At 52.7% G+C, this 26623-nt stretch overlaps 1 protein-coding gene across 2 annotated transcripts in view; it reads right to left on the bottom strand.

Annotated features, from left to right (window-relative positions):
- LOC140403985 (epidermal growth factor receptor kinase substrate 8-like protein 1) overlaps positions 1 to 6139 on the bottom strand; it is an 87472-nt gene extending 81333 nt beyond the window's left edge. Inside the window, exon 1 of one of the 2 annotated variants that reach the window (XM_072492302.1) lies at positions 5930 to 6139. The gene's annotated coding sequence lies outside the window, so the exon portion shown is untranslated. The remainder of the gene's footprint in view (positions 1 to 5929) is intronic. The other variant, XM_072492301.1, reaches the window with a different exon arrangement.
- Between the last annotated feature and the right edge of the window lie 20484 nt (positions 6140 to 26623).

Raw genomic sequence — 26623 nt, 5'->3', positions numbered from 1 at the left:
TAAATCTGAGATAGATTTTTGTTCAGCTAAGGTATGAGGGATATGGGCCCAAAGGCAGGTCTATGGAGTTAGGTCACAGATCGGCCATGATCTCATTGAATGGCGGGACAGGCTTGAGGGGCTGAATGGCCTACTCCTATTCCTATGTTCCTAAACTATTGCCCATTCACTGAGCTACTTGGTATTAATTATGGGGATGCAGCATGTTGAGTACATCTCAATATCTTAAGACCATAAGAGGTAGGAGTAGCAGTAGGCCTCGAGCCTGTCCCGCCATTCAGTACGATTTTGGTTGGCCTCCTCCCTCAACGCCACTTACCTACCCATCCCCCATATACCTTGATTTCTGTCGAGCTCAAGCCTAAGATACATTCAACGGTGGAGCATTACTGTTATATTCATAACTGGAATGTTGGTGCATGACGATGGCTTATGATGCTGACTGATTATGTGGCCAATGGTCACAGGACAGAAAATAGTTTGTGGTTTAAAAGAACACTGGGACTGGGATTGTCCAGTTCCTCGGGGTAGTGTGGGGTGGGGGGGGTGGGGGGCGGGTACTGGAATGTCTGACGAACCAGCAGAAGGCTTGCTCACTTCGGCTGGGAGTTTCCAGTCCCACGGCAGGAGGAACCAGAAAATCCCGGCCTTTATCACCGAGATCCTCTTCGAACAGCCAGAGGTCGGGTAATCTTGGAGATGAGGAAGACCCGGAGGAAAGAGATCCCAGGTCAGCAAAAGGGAGAATGTTGCCTCGAGGGGGGGGGGGGGGGGGGGGGGGGGGGGAGGGGTGGCACGGTAGCAGAGTGTTTAGCACTGTGGCTTCACAGCGCCAGGGTCCCAGGTTCGATTCCCGGCTTGGGTCACTGTCTGTGCGGAGTCTGCACGTTCTCCCCGTGTCTGTGTGGGTTTCCTCCCGGTGCTCCGGTTTCCCCCCACGGTCTGAAGATGTGCAGGGGTGGTTACGGCTTAATAATAAGGGAGATGAGGAGAATTTCTTTCTCTCAGAGGGTCACGACTCTTACTCAAAAAGCAGTGGAAGCCATGTTCACCACTGACGCACAGTGGCAGCCGTGTGCACCATCTACAAGATGTATTGCAGCAACTCACCAAGGTTCCTTCGACAGCACCTTCCAAACCCATGACCACTACCATCTAGAAGGACAAGGGCAGCAGATACCTGGGAACCCCACCGTCTGGAGCTTCCCCTCCAAGTCACTCACCACCCTGACTTGGAAATATATTGACAGTACCTGCACTGTCGCTGGGAACTCCCCCCCTAACAGCACAGTGGGTGTACCTACAGCACAGGGACTGCAGCGGCTTAAGAAGGCAGCCCTCCAGCACCTTCTGAAGGTCAAGCAGGGTTGGACAATAAATGCTGACGTAACCAGCAATGCTGGTTAGACAAGGGCACTGCCCGGATCCTATTGGCTGGGGACAATTGGTTACCCCATGTGGTCTTTTGGGGAATATGAGCTCACCCAATGAGAGGGGGGCGCGGGGCAATTATTAGCAGTGCAGCTGTATAAATAGAGCTGGCCAGTGTGGTACCAGCAGAGAATGAACCAGTAGTGAACTACTGGCCCTGTGCACATATTGTTGTAAATAAAGTTATTTATTTTCTGTTTGATTCTACAAATTCGTGCTAGATTCTTTGTGGGCCTCACAAAAGGCAACTGCTGCCCAGCAACACCACTACCAAGTTCCCCAGCAAGTCACACACTCACACACACTCACACTCACACAAACACACTCACACAAACACTCACATGCATATATACTCACACTCACACACACTCTCACACACACTCTCACACACACTCTCACACACACTCTCACACACAATCTCACATATACACACACATTCACACACTCAGACACACTCACACTGACACACTGACACACACTCAGTTACACTCTCACACTCACATACACACACACATTCACACACTCACATACTGACACTCACACACACTATCACTCACACACACTCTCACACTCATACACTCACATATACACACTCACACACTGACACTCACACACACTCTCACAGAAATACACACACACTCACTCACACACATAAATACACTCACACAAATACACACACTCAGACTCTCTTACACACACACTCACAAAAACACACACTCACACAAATACAAGCACACACACACACTCACTCACACAAATACACACTCACATACCCTCACACACAAACACTCACATGCATATATACTCACACACACACACTAACACACACACACATTCTCTCACATACTCACACTAACACTCATCGACACACTGAATCACACACACACTCGTACACACTCTCACTCACACTCACACACTCATACACACTCTCACACACAAACACACACTCATACACAAACACACACACACACACATTCACACACTGACACACACACTCTCACACAAATACACACACACACTCACTCTCACATACACACCCACACACACATTCACACACTCGCACACACTCACACACATAAAAACACTCACACAAATACACACACACACACTCAGACTCTCTCACACACACTCACAAAAACACACACTCTCACACACTCACACAAATACAAGCACACACACACTCACTCACACAAATACACACACACACACTCACATACACTCGCACAAATACACACTCCGACAAATACACACTCACATACCCTCACACACAAACACACTCACATGCATATATACTCACACACACTCTCACTCACACACATACTCATATACTCACACTAACACTCATCGACACACTGAATCACACACACACTCGTGCACACACAAACACACAACACACTCATGTACACACACTGACACACATCCATTCACATACATGCACACACTGTCACACTCACACAGAGACCCACACACTCACATAAGCACTCATACTCACACTCACTCATACTCACACTCACTCACACATTAACACCCACATGCATTGGCACACTGAAACACACACACTCGTGCACACACAAATACACACACTCATATACTCACACTCACACCTACACTCACACATACACACTCCCACTCACATACACACACTCACACTCTCAAATACAGTCACACAAATACACACACACTCACACTCTCTCACACACACTCACACAAATACACGCTCACACAAATACACACTCACTCACACACACTCACATACACACACACACACATACACACACACACACATACACACACACACACATACACACACACACAAACTCTCACACACACTCACACGCATACGCACACATACTAACACACAAACACACTCACACACTCCAACACTCTCACTCACACACTGACTCATTCAAACACTCACGCTCACACACGAACTAACACACAAACTAACACACACACTCACGCACACTCACACACACTTTGACACATACACTCTCACACACATACTCATATACTCACACTCACACTAACGCCCACCTGCATCGACACACTGAATCACACACACACACTCGTGCACACGCAGACACAACACACTCTGTGCTGTTTAGCACAGGGCTAAATCGCTGGCTTTGAAAGCAGACCAAGGCAGGCCAGCAGCACGGTTCAATTCCCGTACCAGCCTCCCCAAACAGGAGCCGGAATGTGGCGACTAGGGGCTTTTCACAGTAGGCTTCAAATGAAGTTACTTGTGACAATAAGCGATTTTCATTTTATTTCATTTCATGTACACACGCACACACATCCACATACATGTACACACTCACACACACTCTCACATGTACACTTACACAGATGTTCACACACACTCATTCACACATACACACACATACTCACATAAGCACTCATACTCACTCACACCCACATGCATTGGCACACTGAAACACACACTCATGCACACAAATACGCACACTCATATACTCACAAATACACACACTCACACAAATGCTTACACATACTCACTTACACACTCACACATACACAAACACACTAATACACACATTCACACAAATACACACACTCACGCACAGACGCATACTCACACATGAACACACACACACACTCTCACATACAGGTGGGGTTACTGGGTTACGGGGATAGGGTGGAGGCGTGGGCTTGGATGCTCTTTCCAAGGGCCGGTGCAGACTTGAAGGGCCGACTGGCCTCCTTCTGCACTGTAAATCCTACGATTCTATACGTACACAAGCACACTCACACACACTTACTCACTCTCATGCACACACATAGACTCATAGAATTATGGAACTTACAGTGCAGAAGGAGGCCATTCGGCCCATTGAGTTTGCACCGGCCCTTGGAACGAGCACCCTACCTAAACCCACACTTCCACCCTATCCCCACAACCCAGTAACCCCACCAAAACTTTTAGGACAATAAGGGCAATTTAGCACGGTCAATCCACCCAACCTGCACATCTTTGGACTGTGGGAGGAAACCGGAGCACCCGGAGGAAACCCACGCAGACACGGGGAGAACGTGCAGACTCCGCACAGACAATGACCCAGTGGGGAATCGAACCTGGGACCCTGGCGCTGTGAAGTCACAGTGCTATCCACTTGTGCTACCGTGCCGTCCACATACACACCATCCCACCTTTGGATGCATATCGACCATTTCTTAATAGTCACTGGGTGAAAATCCTGTAACTCTTAACAGCACGGTGGGTGTCCCTACATGGACTGAATGCAGCTCATCACCACCTTCTTGAGGGACAACCCGTGATGGACAGTGAACGCTGGCCGAGGCAGCAATGCCCAAATCCACGAGAATCGACGAGCAAGGTTGAGTTGGATCGGCTCGGCTGGGGATGACGTGCTCTTTCAATTGTTGGATGCACCGCTCGGGAATGGTGATGGTGTCTCCGTGGGGTCACATCGCAGGCATGGTGCAGTGAGCGCGAGGCTATCTCGCCACCCAGAAACGATTCTCAAGGGCGGTGCCGGGGTTGAGGTGGACAGTCTGGAGAAGGTGCAGCCATGCTCCTTGGAGAGCAGGAGGCCGCGAGGGGAGCTATTCAAAAGCACGAGTGTCCCGGACGGAGCAGGTAGGGGAGAAATCATTCCCGTTGCTGGAGAAAACAAGGGGGTTACGTACCGATTTGACGAAAGGTGAAACTGCGGCACGAAAGCGAATTGTTTATCCGCCGGCGGGCGGCCAGGGTTGTGGACAGCTCGCTGCCGGCAAAGGAGGCGGATACGATCGAGGTTGCCAAAGAGGAGTTGGATAAGCAAGGAGAAAAACAAATATCTATTTGCAAGGCTACGGGGCAAGGGTTGAGGAGCTTTACCCAATCAAATTGCTCTTGGAGAGAGGCTGGGCTGACAAGGGGCCAAATGGCCACCTTGTGCGTTGATTCGAACCAAATCATTTGCAATCAAAACGAGTCATCGGAAAATGATTCATTGGGGCAGCACGGTAGCATAGTGGTTAGCACAATTGCTTCACAGCTCCAGGGTCCCAGGTTCGATTCCGGCTTGGGTCACTGTCTGTGTGGGGTCTGCACATCCTCCCCGTGTGTGCGTGGGTTTCCTCCGGGTGCTCCGGTTTCCTCCCACGGTCCAAAGATGTGCAGGTTAGGTGAATTGGCCATGATAAATTGCCCTCAGTGTCCAAAATTGCCCTTCGAGTTGGGTGGGGTTATTGGGTTATGGGGATAGGGTGGAAACGTGGGCTTGGGTAGGGTGCTCTTTCAAAGAGCCGGTGCAGACACAATGGGCCGAATGGCCTCCTTCTGCATTGTAAATTCTATGAAATGGTTCTCCTTAGCAGGCATATGGGAGATAAACCGCCCCCCCCCCCCCCCCCCAACATTGGAGAGGGGAACACATTTGCTTGCCAGACATATGCGCTAGTACGAAGAACAAACTCGACCGACGAGGGGAGTTAACATTGGTGAAAAGTCCTTCTTCCGCTATCAACTTACAGTAAACGCACCGGCCCCCTTCACCAGTTCAATAAGATCCACAAACGCAGTTAGCAGCAACTTCGGAAAGAGAAAAGGTCCTGAGCACTTCGCTTGCAGGTCGGAACTGTTTTGTTCTGTGTGTAGTTGTGACTGAGTGGTGTGTGTGTGTATACACTTATTTTGTTCAGGCAGGAGGGTGTGTACTCGGTGCTGACCTCATGACTCAGCGCAGACATACACACCCTAATCTTGTAGGGTTGTTATACCTGTCATTCCTTCCTCCTTAAAGATCTAACAGCACCACATTCCAATGATGCAATTCTTGGGAACAAAAGGCACTCTGTCGCTGTCAATCCTCTGGAATCAATGTTGTAAATGCAACCCGGTTCACTAGCAGGTTTAATATTAACCGGTGGGCTCAGGGGCTAACCACCGAAGGAATGTTTGTGCTCCGAGGCTTTTTCTTATTAAGCTGCAAACAGTCACGGGACCAGCCTCCTGCCAAAAAACGCAGTGGCATCGTTCTGGCGAGGCTCCCGTTCTGGGCAGTCTAAAATGTTCATTCCACCGCGTCGTTGTCGCTGCAAAAATATTCGCCTGTTTGCCGAGGCGAGTTGTCACACCTCGCCCACGCCCAGCAGCAGAATCTGGACTTGAAACACTTGAGGGAATAAGGACCAGGGGAGGGAATAATGCAGTCACGCCAGACAGTCCAGTTTGAATCGGGTGCCTCCTCCCGTAACATTTGTGTTCTGCATTTGCTCGTCCCTTCCCCTGCGTCTGGAAAGCGGTGCCCGAGAGCGTGGTCGGTAGAGGCCGTTTCAACCATAAGACCCCAAGACATAGGAACAGAATTAGGCCACTCGGCCCATCGAGTCTGCTCCGCCATTCATTCGTGGCTGATATGTTTCTCATCCCCATTCTCCTGCCTTCTCCCCACACCCCTGATCCCCTTATTAATCTCGGGTAGCACAGTAGTTGGCACTATGGCTTCACAGCTCCAGGGTCCCAGGTTCGATTCCCGGCTTGGGTCACTGTCTGTGCGGAGTCTGCACGTCCTCCCCGTGTGTGCGAGGGTTTCTCCGGTTTCCTCCCACAAGTCCCAAAAGACGTGCTGTCAGGTGAATTGGACATTCTGAATTCTCCCTCTGTGTACCCGAACAGGCGCCGGAATGTGGCGACTAGGGGATTTTCACAGTCACTTCATTGCAGTGTTAATGTCAGTCTACTTGTGACAATAAAAGATTATTTAAAAAAAAAAAAAAAATTAATCAAGAACCTATCTCTGTCTTAAAGACACTCGGTGATTTGGCCTCCACAGCCTTCTGCGGCAAAGAGTTCCACAGATTCACCACCCTCTGGCTGAAGAAATTACTCCTCATCTCTGTTTTAAAGGATCGTCCCTTCAGTCTGAGATTGTGCCCTCTGGTTCTAGTATTTCCTACAAGTGGACACATCCTCTCCACATCCACTCTATCCAGGCCTCGCAGTATCCTGTAAGTTTCAATAAGATCCCCCTTCATCCTTCTAAACTCCAATGAGTACAGACCAAGAATCCTCAACCGTTCCTCATACGACAAACTCTTCATTCCAAGGATCATTCTTGTGAACCTCCTCTGGACCCTTTCCAAGGCCAGCACATCCTTCCTTAGATACGGGGCCCAAAACTGCTCACAATACTCCAAATGGGGTCTGACTTTTGCAGCCTCAGAAGTACATCCCTGGTCTTGTATTGTAGCCCTCTCGACGTGAATGCTAACATTGCATTTGCCTTCCTAACTGCCGACTGAACCTGCACATTAACCTTAAGAGAATCGTGAACAAGTACTGCCAAGTCCCTTTGTGCTTCTGATTTCCTTGATGTGGAGATGCCGGCGTTGGACTGGGGTGAGCACAGTACGAAGTCTTACAACACCAGGTTAAAGTCCAACAGGTTTGTTTCGATGTCACTAGCTTTCGGAGCGCTGCTCCTTCCTCAGGTGAATGCAGAGGTCTGTTCCAGAAACACAGATATAGACAAATTCAAAGATGCCAAACAATGCTAGGAATGCGAGCATTAGCAGGTGATTAAATCTTTACAGATCCAGAGATGGGGTAACCCCAGGTTAAAGAGGTGTAAATTGTATCAAGCCAGGACAGTTGTTAGGATTTTGCAGGCCAGATGGTGGGGGATGAATGTAATGCGACATGAATCCCAGGTCCCGGTTGAGGCCGCACTCATGTGTGCGGAACTTGGCTATAAGTTTCTGCTCGGCGATTCTGCGTTGTCGCGGGTCCTGAAGGCCGCCTTGGAGAACGCTTACCCGGAGATCAGAGGCTGAATGCCCTTGACTGCTGAAGTGTTCCCCGACTGGAAGGGAACATTCCTGCCTGGTGATTGTTGCGCGATGTCCGTTCATTCGTTGTCGCAGCGTCTGCATGGTCTCGCCAATGTACCACGCTTCGGGACATCCTTTCCTGCAGCGTATGAGGTAGACAACGTTGGCCGAGTCGCACGAGTATGTACCGCGTACCTGGTGGGTGGTGTTCTCACGTGTAATAGTGGTATCCATGTCAATGATCTGGCACGTCTTGCAGAGATTGCCATGACAGGGTTGTGTGGTGTCGTGGTCACTGTTCTGAAGACTGGGTAGTTTGCTGCAAACAATGGTTCGTTTGAGGTTGCGCGGTTGTTTGAAGGCAAGTAGTGGGGGTGTGGGGATGACCTTGGCAAGATGTTCATCGTCATCAATGACGTGTTGAAGGCTGTGAAGAAGATGACGTAGTTTCTCCGCTCCGGGGAAGTACTGGACGACGAAGGGTATTCTGTCGGTTGTGTCCCATGTTTGTCTTCTGAGGAGGTCGGTCCGGTTTTTCGCTGTGGCGCGTTGGAACTGTCGATCGATGAGTCGAGTGCCATATCCCGTTCGTACGAGGGCATCTTTCAACGTCTGTAGATGTCTGTTACGCTCCTCCTCGTCTGAGCAGATCCTGTGTATACGGAGCGCTTGCCAGAGGGGATGGCTTCTTTAATGTGTTTAGGGTGGAAGTCTATGCCTCCTTCCTGCTTCCAAAGTGCATAACCTCACACTTTTCCACATTGTATTCCACCTGCCACTTCTTTGCCCACTCTCCTAGCCTGTCCAAGTCGTTCTGCAGCCTCCCCGACCCTCGGCCCACTTCCTCAATACTACCTGTCCCTGTACAGGTCTTTGTAAAATCTGCAAACTTTGCGACAGTGTCTTCAGTTCCTTCTTCCAGATCATTAATGTATATTGTGAAAAGTTGTGGTCCCAGCACCGACCCCTGAGGCTTACCACCAGTCACTGGCTGCCATCCTGAACATGGTGGTTTTTGAGAGGGATTTTCTGAAGAGGAATGATTTGGCAGGACCCCGGGGAGGCTGCCCCGAGTTGCTCAAATGTGTATTCACAGATTGATAAGGTCAACGCCCAGCGCTGAATACTGGCCGGTACAATCGGCGCTATAGACTTGTCCTCCATGAAAAGACCCAACAATGGCTTGTGGTCCGTTACAACAGTGACATATCTTCCACAGGCACACTGCTGGAGTTTTCTCACTCTACACACAACAGATAGTCCTTCTTCTTCTATCTACAAATAACCTTTCTCACCTTCTGAAAGGGATCTTGACACGTAAGTAGGCCTCTGAGACCCATGATCCATTCTCCGAGATAAAACTGCGCCAATTCCAGAAGATACAAAAGTCTGAGAACACACATGAACAGATTCAAAAACAGCTTCTTCCCCGCTGTTACCAGACTCCTAAATGACCCTCTTATGGACTGACCTGATTAACACTACACCCTGTATGCTTCACCCAATGCCGGTGTTATGTCGTTACATTGTGTACCTTGTGTTGCCCTACTATGTATTTTCTTTTCTTTTCATGTACTAATGATCTGTTGAGCTGCTCGCAGAAAAATACTTTTCACTGTACCTCGGTGCACATGACAATAAACAAATCCAATCCAATATGAGGAGGTGCCACACGTTAGCACTAACCTCTTGGTTGGGTCAAAAGTCGACAAGATGAATGCAATAGTCTCTTTTTTAAAAAAAAAAAATTTATTAAAGTTTTTTAACACAATTTTTCTCCCTTACAAACAATAACCCCCCCCCTCGTAACTAAAGAAAACGCGAAATCGCGCAGAGCAAGATATATACATGGCAAAATGATATATTTACACAGCTTTGTACACTGGCCCTCACCCGTACGTGCCAGTTTCCCCAACCCTTCATGAGATAAGATAGTCTAGGAACGGTTGCCACCGCCTGTAGAACCCCTGCGCAGACCCTCTCAAGGCGAACTTTATCCTCTCCAACTTTATGAACCCAGCCATATCATTTATCCAGGCCTCCAGGCTGGGGGGCTTCGCCTCCTTCCACATTAGCAAGATCCTTCGCCGGGCTACTAGGGACGCAAAGGCCAGAATGCCGGCCTCTTTCGCCTCCTGCACTCCCGGTTCGTCCACTACTCCAAATATTGCTAGCCCCCAGCTTGGCTTGACCCGGACTTTCACCACCTGAGATATTGCTCCCGCCACTCCTCTCCAGAACACCTCCAGTGCCGGGCATGACCAAAACATATGGACATGGTTCGCCGGGCTCCCTGAGCACCTTCCACATCTGTCCTCTACCCCAAAGAACCTACTCAACCTCGCCCTCGTCAAGTGCGCTCTGTGGACCACCTGAAATTGTATCAGGCTGAGCCTGGCACACGAGGAGGAGGAATTAACCCAACCTAGGGCATCAGCCCACAGACCTTCCTCGATCTCCTCCCCCAGCTCCTCCTCCCATTTACCCTTCAACTCTTCTACCAGCGCTTCCCCCTCTTCTTTCAACTCCTGGTGTATTTCCGACACCTTGCCCTCCCCGACCCATACACCTGAGATCACCCTATCTTGAACTTCTTGTGCCGGGAGCAACGGGAATTCCCTCACCTGTCGCCTCACAAAAGCCCTCACCTGCATATATCTAAAGGCATTTCCCGGGGGTAACTCAAACTTCTCCTCCAGTGCCCCTAGGCTCGCAAATGTCCCGTCGCTGAACAGGTCCCCCATTCTTCCAATCCCCGCCCGATGCCAGCTCTGGAATCCTCCGTCCATCTTCCCCGGGACAAACCGGTGGTTACCCCTGATCGGGGACCACACCGATGCTCCCATTGCTCCCCGGTGCTGTCTCCACTGGCCCCAGATCCTTAGCGTTGCCGCCACCACCGGGCTCGTGGTATACTTTGTCGGTGAGAGCGGCAGCGGTGCCGTCACCAACGCCCCCAGGCTCGTTCCTTTACAGGACGCCATCTCCATCCTCTTCCATGCCGCCCCCTCTCCCTCCATAACCCACTTGCGGATCATCGCCACATTTGCTGCCCAGTAGTAGCTCCCCAGGTTTGGCAGCGCCAACCCTCCTCGGTCCCTACTGCGTTCCAGGAACCCTCTCCTTACTCTCGGGGTCTTATTCGCCCACACAAACCCCATAATACTCCTGCCTACCCTCTTAAAAAAGGCCTTAGTGATCACGATGGGAAGGCACTGAAACACAAACAGAAACCTCGGAAGGACCACCATTTTGACCGACTGCGCTCTACCCGCCAGCGAGAGCGGTAACATGTCCCATCTTTTGAAATCCTCCTCCATTTGCTCCACCAACCTCGTCAGATTCCGTTTATGTAGGGTCCCCCAACTCCTGGCTGTCTGGATCCCCAAATACCAAAAGCTCCCCTCCGCCCTCCTGAGCAGTAGGTCCCCTATCCCTCTTTCTTGGTCCCCCGCCTGTAATACAAAGAGCTCACTCTTCCCTACATTGAGCTTATAGCCCGAAAACTCCCCAAACTCCTTTAGAGTCTGCATGACCTCCACCATCCCCTCCATTGGATCCGCCACGTACAGCAACAGGTCATCCGCATGTAGCGACACCCGATGCTCTTCTCCCCCTCGGACCACCCCCTTCCATTTATTAGACTCCCTCAATGACATGGCCAATGGTTTGATCGCCAATGCGAACAACAGGGGGGACAGGGGGCACCCCTGCCTCGTCCCTCGGTACAGTCGAAAGTACTCCGACCTCCGCCGGTTCGTCACTACACTCGCCATCGGGGCTCTGTAAAGGAGCTTAACCCAATTGATAAACCCTACCCCGAACCCAAACCTACGCAGCACCTCCCAGAGGTACTCCCACTCTACTCGGTCAAAGGCCTTCTCCGCGTCCATAGCTGCCACTATCTCCGCCGCTCCCTCCTCCGATGGCATCATTATCACGTTTAAGAGCCGCAGCACATTGGTGTTTAGTTGCCTGCCCTTTACAAATCCCGTCTGGTCCTCGTGGATTACCCCCGGGACAGAGTCCTCGATCCTCATGGCCAGCACTTTTGCCAGCAACTTTGCATCCACATTGAGGAGCGAGATCGGCCTGTACGATCCACATTGCAGTGGGTCCTTGTCCCGCTTTAGGATCAAATAAATTGTCGCTTCCGACATTGTTGGGGGCAGGGTCCCCTCCTCTCTTGCCTCATTAAAGGTCCTCACCAGTAGCGGGGCCAACAGGTCTGCATACTTCCTGTAGAACTCCACCGGGAACCCGTCCGGTCCTGGGGCCTTCCCCGCCTGCATGCTCCCCAAACCCTTGCTCAGCTCCTCCAACCCAATTGGTGCCCCCAAACCAGCCAACTCTTGCTCCTCCACCCTCGGGAATCTCAGCTGATCTAGGAATCGTCTCATCCCCTCTTCCCCTGCTGGTACAGCTCTTCATAAAAGGCCTTGAATATCTTGTTTATTTTCGTTGCACTCCGAACCGTGGCTCCCCTTCCATCTTTGACCCCCCCTATTTCCCTCGCTGCCATCCTCTTATGGAATTGGTGTGCCAGCATCCAACTAGCCTTTTCCCCATACTCGTAGGTTGCCCCCTGCGCTTTCCTCCACTGTGCCTCTGCCTTCCCTGTGGTCAACAGGTCAAACTCCGTCTGGAGCCGTCGTCTTTCCCCAAGTAATCTTTCCTCCGGGGCCTCTGCGTATCTCCTGTCCACTCTCAAAATCTCCCGCACTAACCTCTCCCTTTCCATGCCCTCTGTCTTCTCCCTATGAGCCCTAATGGAAATTAGCTCTCCCCTGATCACCGCCTTCAACGCCTCCCATACCACCCCCACCCGCACCTCCCCGTTGTCGTTAGCCTCCAAGTACCTTTCGATACACCCCCTCACCTTCCCACACACCACCTCGTCCGCCAGCAGTCCCACATCCTGCCGCCACAACGGGCGTTGGTCCCTCTCCTCTCCCAGCTCCAGTTCCACCCAGTGCGGGGCATGGTCTGAAACGGCTATAGCCGAATACTCCGTCCCCTCCACCCTCGGGATGAGCGCCCTACCCAGAACAAAGAAATCTATCCGGGAGTAGGCTTTGTGTACATGGGAGAAGAAAGAAAATTCCCTGGCCTGCGGCCTTGCAAACCGCCATGGGTCCACTCCCCCCATCTGATCCATAAACCCCCTAAGTACCTTGGCCGCCGCCGGCCTCTTTCCAGTCCTTGATTTGGAGCGGTCCAGTGCTGGATCCAACACTGTATTGAAGTCCCCTCCCGTTATCAGGCCTCCTATCTCCAGGTCCGGAATGTGCCCCAACATGCGCTTCATGAATCCTGCATCATCCCAGTTCGGGGCGTATACGTTTACCAACACCACCCGCGTCCCTTGCAGCCTACCGCTCACCATTACATATCGCCCTCCATTGTCCGCTACAATAGTCTTGGCCTCAAATGACACCCGCTCTCCCACCAATATTGCCACCCCTCTATTCTTCACGTCCAGTCCCGAGTGGAATACCTGTCCTACCCATCCCCTTCTTAACCTGACCTGGTCCGCCACCTTCAGATGTGTCTCTTGGAGCATGGCCACGTCCGCCTTCAGTCCCTTTAAGTGCGCGAACACTCGATCCCTCTTCACCGGCCCATTCAGGCCCCTCACATTCCACGTTATCAGCCGGATTGGAGGGGCTCTCACCACCCCCCCCCCCCCCCCCCCCCCCCCCCCCTCCCCCCCCCCCCCCCGCCGACTAACCATCTCCTTTTCTGGGCCAGTCCCGTGTCCACGCCCCCCTCACCCTCCAGTCCCCCAGAGGGGGGACCCCCGTCCCGACCACCTCTTCTGTGTCCCATTCCCTTTCGGCCAGTGCAGCAGCAACCCTTCCCCCCCTCCCCTCCCCCCCGCTAGACCCCTGTCTAGCTTTTTTGCTCCCCCCCATGTCACTCCCGTAAGTCAGCTGACGCCTGCTGACCCCGGCTTCCCCCGCTGTCCCATTGACCTCCCCGTGTGGGAGTCTCCCAATCCATATGCATTCCTTCGTTCCCCTTCCCGCCTTTCTTCCCGCGCGCGGGAAAAAACCCCGCGCTTTCCAAAGCCCGCTCCGCCCCCTCTGGCGCAGCTCCTGTCGCGGCCTTGTCTCTCTCCCCCAGCCCATGTAACATTTCCTGCGCATGATTGACCCCCTATATACAACAACCATCACACATCAAACCCCAAAACATCCCCCCCCACCCTCACAAACCCTCAGTTAGAGTCCAACTTTTCGGCTTGTACAAAGGTCCACGCCTCTTCAGGCGTTTCGAAGTAATAGTGTTGGCCCTTGTATGTGACCCACAGTCGCGCTGGCTGCAGCATTCCGAATTTCACTTCTTTCCGGTACATCGCCGCTTTGGCCCGGTTGAAACCCGCTCTCCGCTTTGCAACCTCCGTGCTCCAGTCCGGGTATATTCGGATCTCTGCATTGTCCCACTTACTGCTCCGCTCCTTCTTGGCCCATCTCAGGACCCACTCTCTGTCCGTGAACCAGTGGAACCTCACCACCATCGCCCTTGGTGGCTCATTTGCCTGGGGCTTCTTCGCCAGCACCCGATGTGCCCCGTCCAACTCCAGCGGCCTCGAAGGGTCCTTCGTGCCCATCATCGCCTCGAGCTTCGTGCTCACGTATGCCCCGGCATCAGCCCCCTCCACTCCCTCAGGGAGACCGAGGATTCGCAGATTCTTTCTCCTCGACCTGTTCTCCAGGTCTTCGAGTCTTCCCGCCCACCTCTTGTGTAGCGTCTTGTTCTGCTCCACTCTCACCGCCAGGCCCACGAGCTCGTCCTCGTTCTGACTGACTCTTTTCTGTACCTCCTGGATCTTAGCTTCGTGGTCCTTCTGCGTGATCCCGAGTCCTTCAATTGCCAAAAGCATAGGCGCCAACATCTCCTCGCACTGCTCCTCGAAGCAGCGCTTGATGAACTCCTGCAGCTCCCCTTTGTCCCTGGCCGCCGCCATTTTGTTTTCTTTCCCTCGCTTCTCCCGTTGCTCCAGTGCCGCTCCTTTGGCCGTTACACTTCTGGCCCGTTTCATAGAAGCTGGCAGTGTTTGCTTCACCAGTCTGCCCCAAAAGGTCTCTGGAAATTCCTGAAAAAGGTCTGAGAGTCGGCTCCAGACGGGAGCTGCCGAATGCGCGACCTACTCCTCCATGGCCGCCACCAGAAGCCTCGTCCCTGCTTCTTCAATGGCCCTGGTAGATCTTTTCACAGTTGTTCCCTCTGCTGCTAGAATTCACCTTTGATAGAGTCAAGCCAGATTGCAGCTTTAAGCTTGCCCTTCCCCCGCCTGCATGCTGGAAGAGGCCCTCGTCTACTGCTGCAGCTCAAGCCAAATCTTTCACTGTTTCTGCCGGGTCTGGTAGCCAAAAGACACAACACTCCTGGGGGACACTGTCAGGGGAATGCTGCAGCCTTCTTCCCACACCGGGAAATGTCAAACAAATGCCGTGGGGGCCCTGTAAAAGAGCCCAAAAGTCCGTTCCAAGCGGGAGCTACCGAATATGCGACCTAGCTCTGCATAGCCGCACCCGGAAGTCCTGCAATAGTCTCTTGACCTCATTGAATGCTTCTCTCTCTGTGATGCTTTCCAGAACCATCTTTGATGTTTCTTCAGAACAGGTACAAAGGAGCTAATAGCCGCAATATTAACCACCTCCCGGGAGTGATTTAAACTCCGAGACGTTTCAAGGGGCACTTTTATTGAGAGTGATAATGATAGAAACTGGGCGGCATGGACAAGCTGGGCCGAAGGGCCTGTTTCCATGCTGTAAACACCTATGACTCTATCTATTGCCCTTACGGTGGCACAACGGTCAACACTGCTGCCTCACAGAGCCAGGGGCCCAGATTCCGACCTCGGGTGACTGGCTGTGCGGAGTTTGCACGTTCCCCCTGTGTCTCCTTGTGCGTTTTCTCTGGGTACTCTGGAGTTTCCTCACAGTCCAAAGATGTGCAGGTTAGGTGAATTGGCCACACTAATAGTGCCCAAAACGTTAGGTGGGGTTACAAGGATAGGAGCGGGGGATTGGGCCTAGGTTTGAGGGCTCTATCAGACCAAGAGCTGGTGTGGACTTAATGGGCCACACAGCCATCTTCTGCACTGTAGGGATTCTATGATACTTCATCCTTCGTAGGATTCATTCCCTGAGCATCCACATGGTGGCCAAGAGGTGTTACCCCGTTGGCCGCCTGGAAAGTGCATTTTTTTTCTTTTTTCGACGGACACCCACTTCCTGAATTCCTCTCAGTCCTTCTTCCAGATTAGCCAAGTGTTCTTCTTGGGTTGCACCAGTAATCAATACGTCATCCAAATACACAACGAAACGCGGTAAGCTGTGTAATAAACTTTCCATGGTTCTTTGAAACATGGCACAAGTTGATGAAATGGCGAAGGGCAAGTGTGTATACTGACCTAATCCTTTACGGGTGTTCATGGTCACGTAGCCTCTGGAAGCATCATTCAACTCCAACTGTTGATATGTGTGCCTCATATCTAATTTTGTATATTAATGTCCTCCAACCAGTCTTGCAAATATATTCTCTATCTTCAATTTACTGTTATTTAATAGTCCCCGCAGGTGCAGACTGTTTTATCTGGTTTAACAACAGGCACTACGGGGGCTGCCCATTCGGCCAACTGGACTAGTTGGATGATATCCAGTTCTTCAAGCCTTTCTAGCTTGGACCCGATTTTCTCCAGCAATGCGTAAGACACAGCTCTAGCCCTGAAACATTTTGGGGTGGCTTCTGGGCCTACGTTATTGTTCTGTCTTTCAACTTTTGATTTTTCCGAGTTCACCCCGAAAAACGTCCTGAAACTTCCGGGTTACATCATACAAGCCCCTTGGAGCTTGGAGACAGGCATGGCCCATTAGGCTTGGCCCTTGGCTAGACATCACGCTTGATGGAAGTTGGACGGAATGCTGCCCGTACCTCATAGGTGTTTCGGTCGTCCGCAATATCTTATTGGCCCCTCCCCCCATGTAGGTAGCCAATCTGACTGCCATGTTCCACAGCCTCAGAGGCTGAACCCTTTCTCAAAGATACCTGTAGGTCTGCGTCCCTGCCATGATAACAGCCGCTCCCATGTCTATGCCCATTCTAAATGGTCCGCCATTGACTACTGTAATGGGGGCTGCCTAGACCGTCTTCACATTATTTATCTGAAGAACGTTCCGATCACTCGCAGATAAATCTTCAACCGTATGGACTGATGCTTCTGCACTTGCTTCACTGTTTAAACTGATCCCTTTGCTTTTGGCAGCACTTGCACCTGCAACCTCCTGTCCTAACAGGTGGACTGCGCCGTTCTGCGCGCACTGAAGCTCCTGGCCACCCTTCGCAGCGCTCTCCATCGCTCATTTTATTTCCAAAGCTTTTTAAGATCAATCTCAGTTTCTGACGGCAACGTCCCCTGCGTGGTCTCTCCATGAGCTCCACAAACCAATCGATCCCACAGCGTATCATTGAGTGCTGTCCTGACGTCACAGTGTGCTGCAATTTTCCCAAGCTTTACGATGTAGGTTGAACCGGCCCCCCCCCGGGGCTGTCCCTCTGGAATTTAATTGTTGCCAAATCGCCGCGGGCTTAGGGTGGTGGTTTTCTTTTACTAAATTAATCATCTCTATAAATAAGCTCGCACGGACGTGTTGTGGGATGTAATCAAATGATAAGTTTGCTTCTCGCACGTGCTGAACAATATTGCCTTCATTTTCCACTCCTCAACTCCATTTACCATGAAGAAAAACTCTAACCGTTCAACATCCCGCAACCAATCTTCGGCCGCAGGATCCACTCTACCAAGGGCAGGCAAAGAGCACTCCACCCATGTCCACTCAGCCATCCACCCTGTCCGATCCCATAACCCAAGCTGCCCCTCCCTGGACACGAAGAGGCTATTCAGCCCGGCCAATCCACCTAATCAGCACATCTTTGGACTGTGGGAGGAAACCGGAGCGCCCGGCGTAAACCCGCACAGCCACGGGGAAAACGTGCAGACTCCACACAGACAGTGACCAAGGCCGGAATCGAACCCGGGTCCCTGGCGCTGCGAGGTAACAGTGCTAACCGCTGTGTCACCGTGCCACCCCTTCAACCTCACACGTTTGACTTCGCCGGGACCAGGTTCGGAGCTGATGATCTTCCACTCGCTGCGTTCTTTGATCTTGCCGGCAAATGTAGTAACGTGGTGGCACGCTGGTTAGCACCACTTCCTCACAGCGCCAGGGTTCAATTCAAGCCTTGGGTGGCTGTCCATGTGGAGTCTGCACGCTCGCCCCGCGTCTGCGTGGGTGGGTTTCCCTCCCACAGTCCAAAGATGTGCCGCTAAGGTGGTGTTACGGGGATAGGGTCAGGGAGCGGGCCTAGGTTGGGTGCTCTTTCAGAGGGTTGGTGCAGACTCGATGGGCTGAATGGCCTCCTTCTGCACTGTAGGAATTCTACTCTATTCTATTCTTCTATGGCTCCACTGGTTAGGTGCAAACCACGACCGTATATGTGTACAAGGTAGTGAAACCACGGTCCTACCAGTCTGCCTCCTGGATTGAACTGAGCAAAAGCCGCCCTCTGCGATTCCCGCGAGACCGATCAGATGAGCAGGTCACATGACCCTTCGTAAGATCATCCCTTAAAGGGGCCAGTGAGTACAGTTGGCAATCCTATCTCCCTTCCTGTGAGCTGCCTGGAGGTAGTCGCCTCTCTCTCAGGACCAGCTGGTCCATTTTCACATGAAACCCTTTCTCCACTTCAGTCTCCAGAGTTCTGATTTCAATATTTACCACTGCCAGCAAGATCTGCCTTTCGACTGAGTCATGATCTAGCCTGGCACCACAAGGGTTAAAGCTTCAGTTATCTTTTACACTGCGCATGTAATTATAGTAACCAGAGGCTCTGGGCAAATGTATGGATGTGATCTCTGGACTTGTAACAGCCACGCATGCACGCACACATTAAAGTTGCCATAGAATCATGGAATTTACAGTGCAGAAGGAGGCCATTCGGCCCATTGAGTCTGCACCGGCCCTTGGAAAGAGCGCCCTACCTAGACCCATGCCTCCACCCTATCCCCTTAAGCCAGTACCCCCACCTGACGTTTTTGGACTCTAAGGGGCAATTTATCATGTCCAATCCACCTAACCTGCACATCTTTGGAGTGTGGGAGGAAACCGGAGCACCCGGAGGAAACCTACACAGACACGGGGAGACTCCGCACAGACAGTGACCCAAGCCGGGAATCAAACCTGGGACCCTGGAGCTGTGATGCAGCAGTGCTAACCACTGCCACAGTCCCAGATGACCACAGGCTGCTTCCCTCTTTGAGGGGGGAGAGCTGACTGGTGGCGATTTAACCTGAGGGTCACCGCGCCTCAGGCGAGGGGCCAACTTGTGAAGGTGGGTCCTTCACGAATAACCTCAGCCGGTTCGAGAATTGAACCCGGTGCTGCTGGCGCACACACACACACAAACTCATAAACACACATAGAAACTCATAAACACACCCCTCAGCTCAACGCTGGCAATCTCGCAATTTATGGGGAATGTAACCTCGCCTTTTTCACAGATTCCTGAACCAACATGAGAGTTGGCATGTGTAATCCTTGGCTGAGGTTTGAACACAGCCTCGCACACTCCCCACTGCCCTCTTTCCAGATTCATTAACCCCCCCCCCACCCTCCGCCCGCCCTCCCCAACCTGACCTTAAGCTATGACCCCATCATCAGTCTCCCCTGGCATCAGCAAGAACGAGACTTTGTGATTTTCTTTTCGTTAAGGGGGCTGCCCGTCGGTGCTGCCTTCACAGCCAGGCGGGCAGAGGAGAATTATTTAATAGGATACTGATGTACGAACCTCCCCCGGCCCCCCCAACTCCACTGCCCCCCCCCCCCCCCCCCCCCCACCCCATCCCACCCGCCCCTAAAACCCTCGGACTAGTGTCGCCATGTAACTGAAGTCAAAGAAAAAAGAACAAAATGGCACAGGAACAGGCCCTTCGGCCCTCCAAGCCTGTGCCGGTCATGATACCACCCTTGGCCAAAACCCGCAGCACTTCCAAGTGCCGTCTCCCTCTAAATCCATCCCATCCTTAATCCCAGGTACCATTCTGTCTCCTCTTCAAAAGTTTCACCATTGACCTCAGCATTCTTGGGAGTTTGGGAGTTTGGTGTGGGGGTGTAATATCAGTCAGGGTTCCCGCTCCTGCACGCTACATAGGGAAGCCGGTGGAGGTTCCACATGTTGGTTGAGGGCTGGTTTGAAAGGAGGGGGGAGAGGCTGGGCCAGGTGATGCGTTGTAGAAAGGTTCTCTACACAGGAAACCACGCAAGGTGGCTCCTCTGGGCTGGCAAACACGCGTGACCCGAAGCGGTCGCGCCGCACAACATGGCGAGGCCGTGCGCGGTCCCGACCTGCCAAATACTGACCCTCTGACCACCCCCCACCCGAGCCCCCCCCCCCCCCCCAGCCCTCGCGGAAACCCCCCCCCCCCCGGCAGCAGCATGGCCCCTGGCCGACTGTGGCGGCGCTGGGCACAGTCCGCGGCAGCCGCGTCGGGCTCCCGACGGCGGAGACCACACATCTCCTGCGCGGTCGGCAGTTTGGGCCATCAGGGGGGGGCGGGGGGGCGGGGTGGGGCCTTCCGATGACGGGCCGCTGCGCGCGACGCCATGACGCCATTTCGGAGGGGGCAGGAAAACCAGCATCAAACCAGCACCGCCCCCGATTTGGGCGCCGGAAGGGATTCCCTGCCCGATCGCCGATTACCATATCGGCGTCTGGCAATGGAGAATCCTCCCCAGGGACTTCGCAATGAGGTAGCAATGGCAGAGAGCAAAGTGCCTGCGCACCAATTGCAGACGTAAACCGATTTAACATTGATGCACGTGGCGAGTGTTTACGTACCACACAGACTGGAGTTTGTGCAGGTTTAGAAAGGGTGTTGGTCAGAGAACCGGCTGTAGAGTTCTTGGTGCGTCAGACAGGGTGGATGTTAGGAATTACTGTTCATACCTGCAGGGCGGGAAGCTGAGGAATGCAAGACGCCGTGTGCCAAAAACAGATGACAAGTCGGCTTGCGAGAGAGGGGGGGGGGGGCGGGATCCTGGACAGAGTCGATCTGAGATAGCGAGGGAGGTGGAGATAGAGAGGGAGGTGGAGGAGAGACTGAGGCAAAAAATATTTACAAACCTCCAGCCGGAACACAGATTACAACCCCAGAGACAGATTGAACAGGCTGAAGGGGTCTTTTCTCTCGAAAAAAGGTGACTCAAGGGGGGACGGGCTCCCCTGGATTAGGCTATTGAGTTGGATGATCAGCCATGATCAGAATGAATGGCAGAATGAGCTTGAAGGGCTGAATGGGCTCCTCCTGCTCCTATTTTTTTCTATGTTTCCTGAAGATGACGAAAGAGTTCGACACAGTAGATGTAGAGAAGATGTTTCCAGCTGCTGGTGGAATGCTTAACCCGGGGTCATAAATATACACATTAACTGGGCGGCACGGTAGCACAGTGGTTAGCACAGTTGCTTCACAGCACCAGGGTCCCAGGTTCGATTCCTGGCTTGGGTCACTGTCTGTGCGGAGTCTGCACATCCTCCCCGTGTCTGCGTGGGTTTCCTCCGGGTGCTCCGGTTTCCTCCCACAAGTCCCAAAAGATGTGCTTGTTCAGTGAATTGGACAGGCGCCGGAGTGTGGCAACCAGGGGATTTTCACAGTGGCTTCGTTGCAGTGTTAATTTCAGCCTACTTGTGACACTAATATAGATTATTATTATAAATCGAGGAAGGGATTGAGGAGAAATGCCTGTACTCCGAGGGTGACGAGAGTTCGGAACTTGATAAGCATGTTAGAGAAGAAGGAATTATGGGACATACTGATGAAGTTAGATGCGGAAAGGGTGGGAGAGGGCTTGTACAGAACATAAACATCAGCGGAGACGGCTGGGCTGAATGGTCTGTCTCAGTCTGCAGATGTTATTATTAGCAGAGACAGACACAGTGAGTTAGGCATCTCCTAGTCTCCCAATCTTCACTTCTGTCGTGTTGGGTGTTCCGCTATACAAACGAACCAACACGGTTGTAGATGGTACAACTCTGTTTTATTACTCTTGATAACACCATCTGTTAACTCATGGCTGTGGTTCGTACTTTACCCGTTAACCTGTGGACCCAGCCCTAACACTATCTTAGAGAGGCACTCAGCACATGGTGTATGTCTGAGTGGCACGCTGTGAGCTCTGTGCTCTGAGCTATCTCCTGCTGGAATGAGCGGGAACTGTGGTGTTCCCTGTTTTATAGTGCGTGTGCTCTCACTGGTGATTGGCTGTGATGTTGCGTGTGTGTTGATTGGTCCGTTGATCTGTCCATCAGTGTGTGTGTGATTGCACCATGATATGTTTATATGAATATCATGACATCCCCCCTTTTTACAAGAATATGTGCCTATATGGTAAGAAATATTGGTGTGTACTGAGTGCAGCTGAATATGTTGTTTGCAATATCTACAACATGTACATGAGGCTAAACTATGTACATAGGAAGGTGTCGGGTGCAACATAGCAACGAGGTTGTACCACAAACAAAACAAGTGCAATCATCAAATATCGAAAGAGAACTCCTGAAACGACAAAAAAAGAAACACATTAACATTGTTGCACAACAATTCAGTGAGTCCAATGTGCAAACAGGCTCATAAGTCCAGTCTAGTAGGTAGGCGATGAATTCGGGTTGACCGCCTCAAGGGTGGGTCAGGATCCACCGGCTGAGGAATGGGCCTGGCCAGTGGCGATAGAGGAATAGGCATAGTGGCAGGAAACTCCACGAAGTCGACACCAGGGACAACAGGAGGGCGTGGCACTGGTGCATGATCACGTAGCGAGCGCGTAAGCAGCCGAAGAGCCCGGCGATTACGCCGGCGAATGGAGCCATCAGGCATGCGAACCAGGAACGAGCGGGGAGCCACGCGGCGGAGAACCTCGGCGGTTGCCGACCAGCTACCCTCTGGTAGGTGTATGCGGACGTTGTCTCCAGGCGCCAGGGCAGGAAGATCAGTTGCCCGAGTGTCATGTGCCACCTTCTGCTGAGCACGCTGCTGTTGCATCCTTTGCAGTACTGGAGCATGGTCGGGTTTAGGAACATGAATGGACGGTACAGTGGTCCTGAGGGTGCGACCCATCAACAGCTGGGCTGGTGAGAGGCCCATGGACAGTGGGGCCGAGCGATAGGCCAGCAGGGCTAAACAGAAGTCAGATCCGGAATCAGCAGCCTTGCAGAGGAGCCGCTTGACGATATGGACACCCTTTTCCGCCTTGCCATTTGACTGGGGGTGCAGAGGGCTGGACATCACGTGTGTGAAGCCATACGAAGCGGCAAAAGACGACCATTCTTGGCTCGCAAAACAGGGCCCATTGTCCGACATGACGGTAAGCGGAATGCCGTGGCGAGCGAAGGTTTCTTTACATGCTCTGATTACAGCTGATGATCTCAAGTCGTGCAGGCGTATGACCTCCGGATAATTTGAAAAATAATCAATTATGATGACGTAGTCCCTGCCGAGCGCATGAAAAAGGTCCACACCCACCTTCGCCCAGGGGGACGTTACCAACTCATGGGGCTGAAGCGTCTCAGGGGGTTGCGCCGGCTGAAACCTTTGGCAGGTGGGGCAGTTGAGCACCACGTTGGCGATGTCGTCGCTGATGCCCGGCCAGTATACAGGTTCTCGGGCCCACCGCCTGCACTTTTCAACCCCGAGATGGCCTTTGTGTAATTGTTCGAGGACCAGCCTGTGCATGCTGTGTGGAATCACAATCCGGTCCAACTTTAGGAGGACACCATCAATGACGGCCAACTCGTCCCGGACATTGTAGAATTGTGGGCACTGTCCCTTGAGCCACCCTTCCGTCTTGTGGCGCATCACACGTTGTAGAAGGGGGTCAGCCGCAGTCTCAGGCGAATACGGGCCAGACTTGCATCATTAGCTGGCAGATTGGCTGATGTGAAGGCCACATGCGCTTCGACCTGACAGACGAACCCCCCCCGATTCGGGCGATGTGCTCACTGCTCTGGACAGGGCATCCGCGATGATGAGGTCCTTTCCCGGGGTGTAGACCAGTTGGAAGTCGTACCTCCGGAGCTTGAGCAGAATGCGCTGGAGGCAAGGCGTCATCTCATTCAGGTCCTTTTGTATGATGCCGACCAGGGGGCGATGGTCGGTCTCCACAGTGAACTGAGGGAGACCATACATGTAGTCGTGGAATTTATCTATGCCGGTTAACAAACCCAGGCACTCCTTCTCAGTCTGCGCATAGCGCTGTTCTGTGGGGGTCATGGCCCGTGAGGCATAGGCGACCGGGGCCCATGATGCAGTGTCATCCTGTTGCAGGAGTGTCGCCCCAATGCCGGACTGGCTGGCATCAGTCGAGATCTTTGTATCTCAAGCAGCGTCGAAGAACGCCAATACCGGGGCTGTGGCGAGCTTGATCTTGAGCTCCTCCCATTCCTTCTGATGTGCGGGCAGCCACTGGAACTCCGTAGTCTTCTTCACCAGGTGGCGAAGAGCCGTTGTGTGGGAGGCTAGGTTGGGAATAAACTTCCCCAGGAAGTTGACCATCCCGAGAAAGCGTAGCACTGCCTTCTTGTCTGCCGGCTGTGGCATGGCTGCAATAGCTGTCACTTTGTCTGCATCCGGACACACCCCTGACCGGGATATGTGGTCCCCCAGAAACCTTAGCTCAGTTTGGCCAAAAGAACACTTGGCTCGGTTGAGGCGCAGGCCGTGTGTTCGTATCCGAGCAAAGACGCGCTGGAGACAACTGATGTTCTCCTGTGGTGTGGTGGACCAGATGAAGATGTTGTCAACATAGACGCACACCCCTTCGATGCCCTCCATCATCTGTTCCATGATCCGATGAAACATCTTGGATGCCGAGATGATGCCAAACGGCATTCTGTTATAGCAGTATCTGCCAAAGGGAGTGTTGAAAGTGCACAGCTTCCTGCTGGACTGATCCAGCTGAATCTGCCAAAAACCCTTTGAGGCATCAAGCTTGGTAAAAATTTTAGCCCGGGCCATTTCGCTCGTGATCTCCTCCCGTTTGGGTAGGGGGTAGTGTTCCCTCATGATGTTATTGTTCAGGTCTTTCGGGTCGATGCAGATCCGGAGTTCGCCAGAGGGCTTTTTTACGCACACCATGGAGCTGACCCATGGCGTGGGCTCTGTGACCCGGGATAGCACTCCTTGGTCCTGGAAATCGTGCAGCTGCTGCTTGAGGCCGGGGTGGCATCCGGTTTGTGCCGTGTTCTGTAAGTGTAGGGCAGTGTGCCCATGCCCTCGAAAGCCTCCTGGTTGTGGGCGAGGAGCGAGTGGAGCTGCGCCCTAAAGTCTGCATCCGGGAAGTCGGACGTGCCTTCTGGAGACAGAGTGTGTACCCGCTGCACGAGGTGGAGAACCTTGCACGCCTGTGCGCCTAGCAGGGAGTCCTTCGATGATCCAGCTATCTCAAAGGACAGTGTGGCCGTGTATGCATTGTCTGTAAACTCGAGCTGGCAGGATCCCATGGCCGGGATAACATTTCCGTTGTAATCGACCAACTGACAGCGGGATGGCCGAATCGGTGGTTTGACCTTCAAGGTGTGGAAGGCTGACCATGCAATGAGATTGGCGGAGGCACATGGGTCTAAATGGAATGTGATTGGTTTTCGGTTGACCGTTAGGGTGGCACACCATTCATCACCCGGATTAACGCTGTGCACTGGCATCGGCTGGTGGGTCCTACTTGGGGACATCCAATGTCTGTCAATTACTGCAACGCAGAAGGCTTCCCGGTCGTCGGTATCACCGGTCTGTACGTCGTCGGGTATGACTTGGTGTATGGAGGCTGAATGGCCCGCACGTCCCTGCGAGGCTGGCGGACTTGGGGAGAGTTGGCCGGTTGAGCTGCTCGACAGCAGGCAGCGTAGTGGCCCATCTTGCCACAGCGGAGGCATTGTCGGTTTTTTGCTGGACATTGCCGCTTTAAATGTGCGGATCCACAGTTGCCGCACGTCGTGACGTCATGGCGTTCATTGCGCCACCGCGCATACGCAGTTCGGTTCTGCGTAGAGCGCGCCTGCGCATCACGTCCCTCTGCATCGACGCCTCTTTTGGCGCGTACAAGCGTGGGAGGCCGCGGAAAGCGCGCAAAATGGCCTCCCTCGTGCGGGCTGCGGGCCGGGAGGAACTCGATCGACTGGACCCGCTCGGCATCGTAGGACCCCTGCCCTGCCGATTCGGCCGTCTGGAATTGGGAGTACCGGCTGGTCGCGTTTTCATGGAGGATGCAGGTTTCGATGGCGGTGGCTAGGGTGAGGCTCTTGATTTTGAGGAGCTGCTGGCGTAGGGTGCCTGAGGTGA

This window comes from Scyliorhinus torazame, chromosome 29 (genome assembly GCF_047496885.1).
Source record: "Scyliorhinus torazame isolate Kashiwa2021f chromosome 29, sScyTor2.1, whole genome shotgun sequence".
In the NCBI taxonomy this organism is placed as follows: Eukaryota; Metazoa; Chordata; class Chondrichthyes; order Carcharhiniformes; family Scyliorhinidae; genus Scyliorhinus; species Scyliorhinus torazame.
Note: the sequence above shows the minus strand (reverse complement) of the source record. Positions and strands in the feature narration are given on the sequence as shown.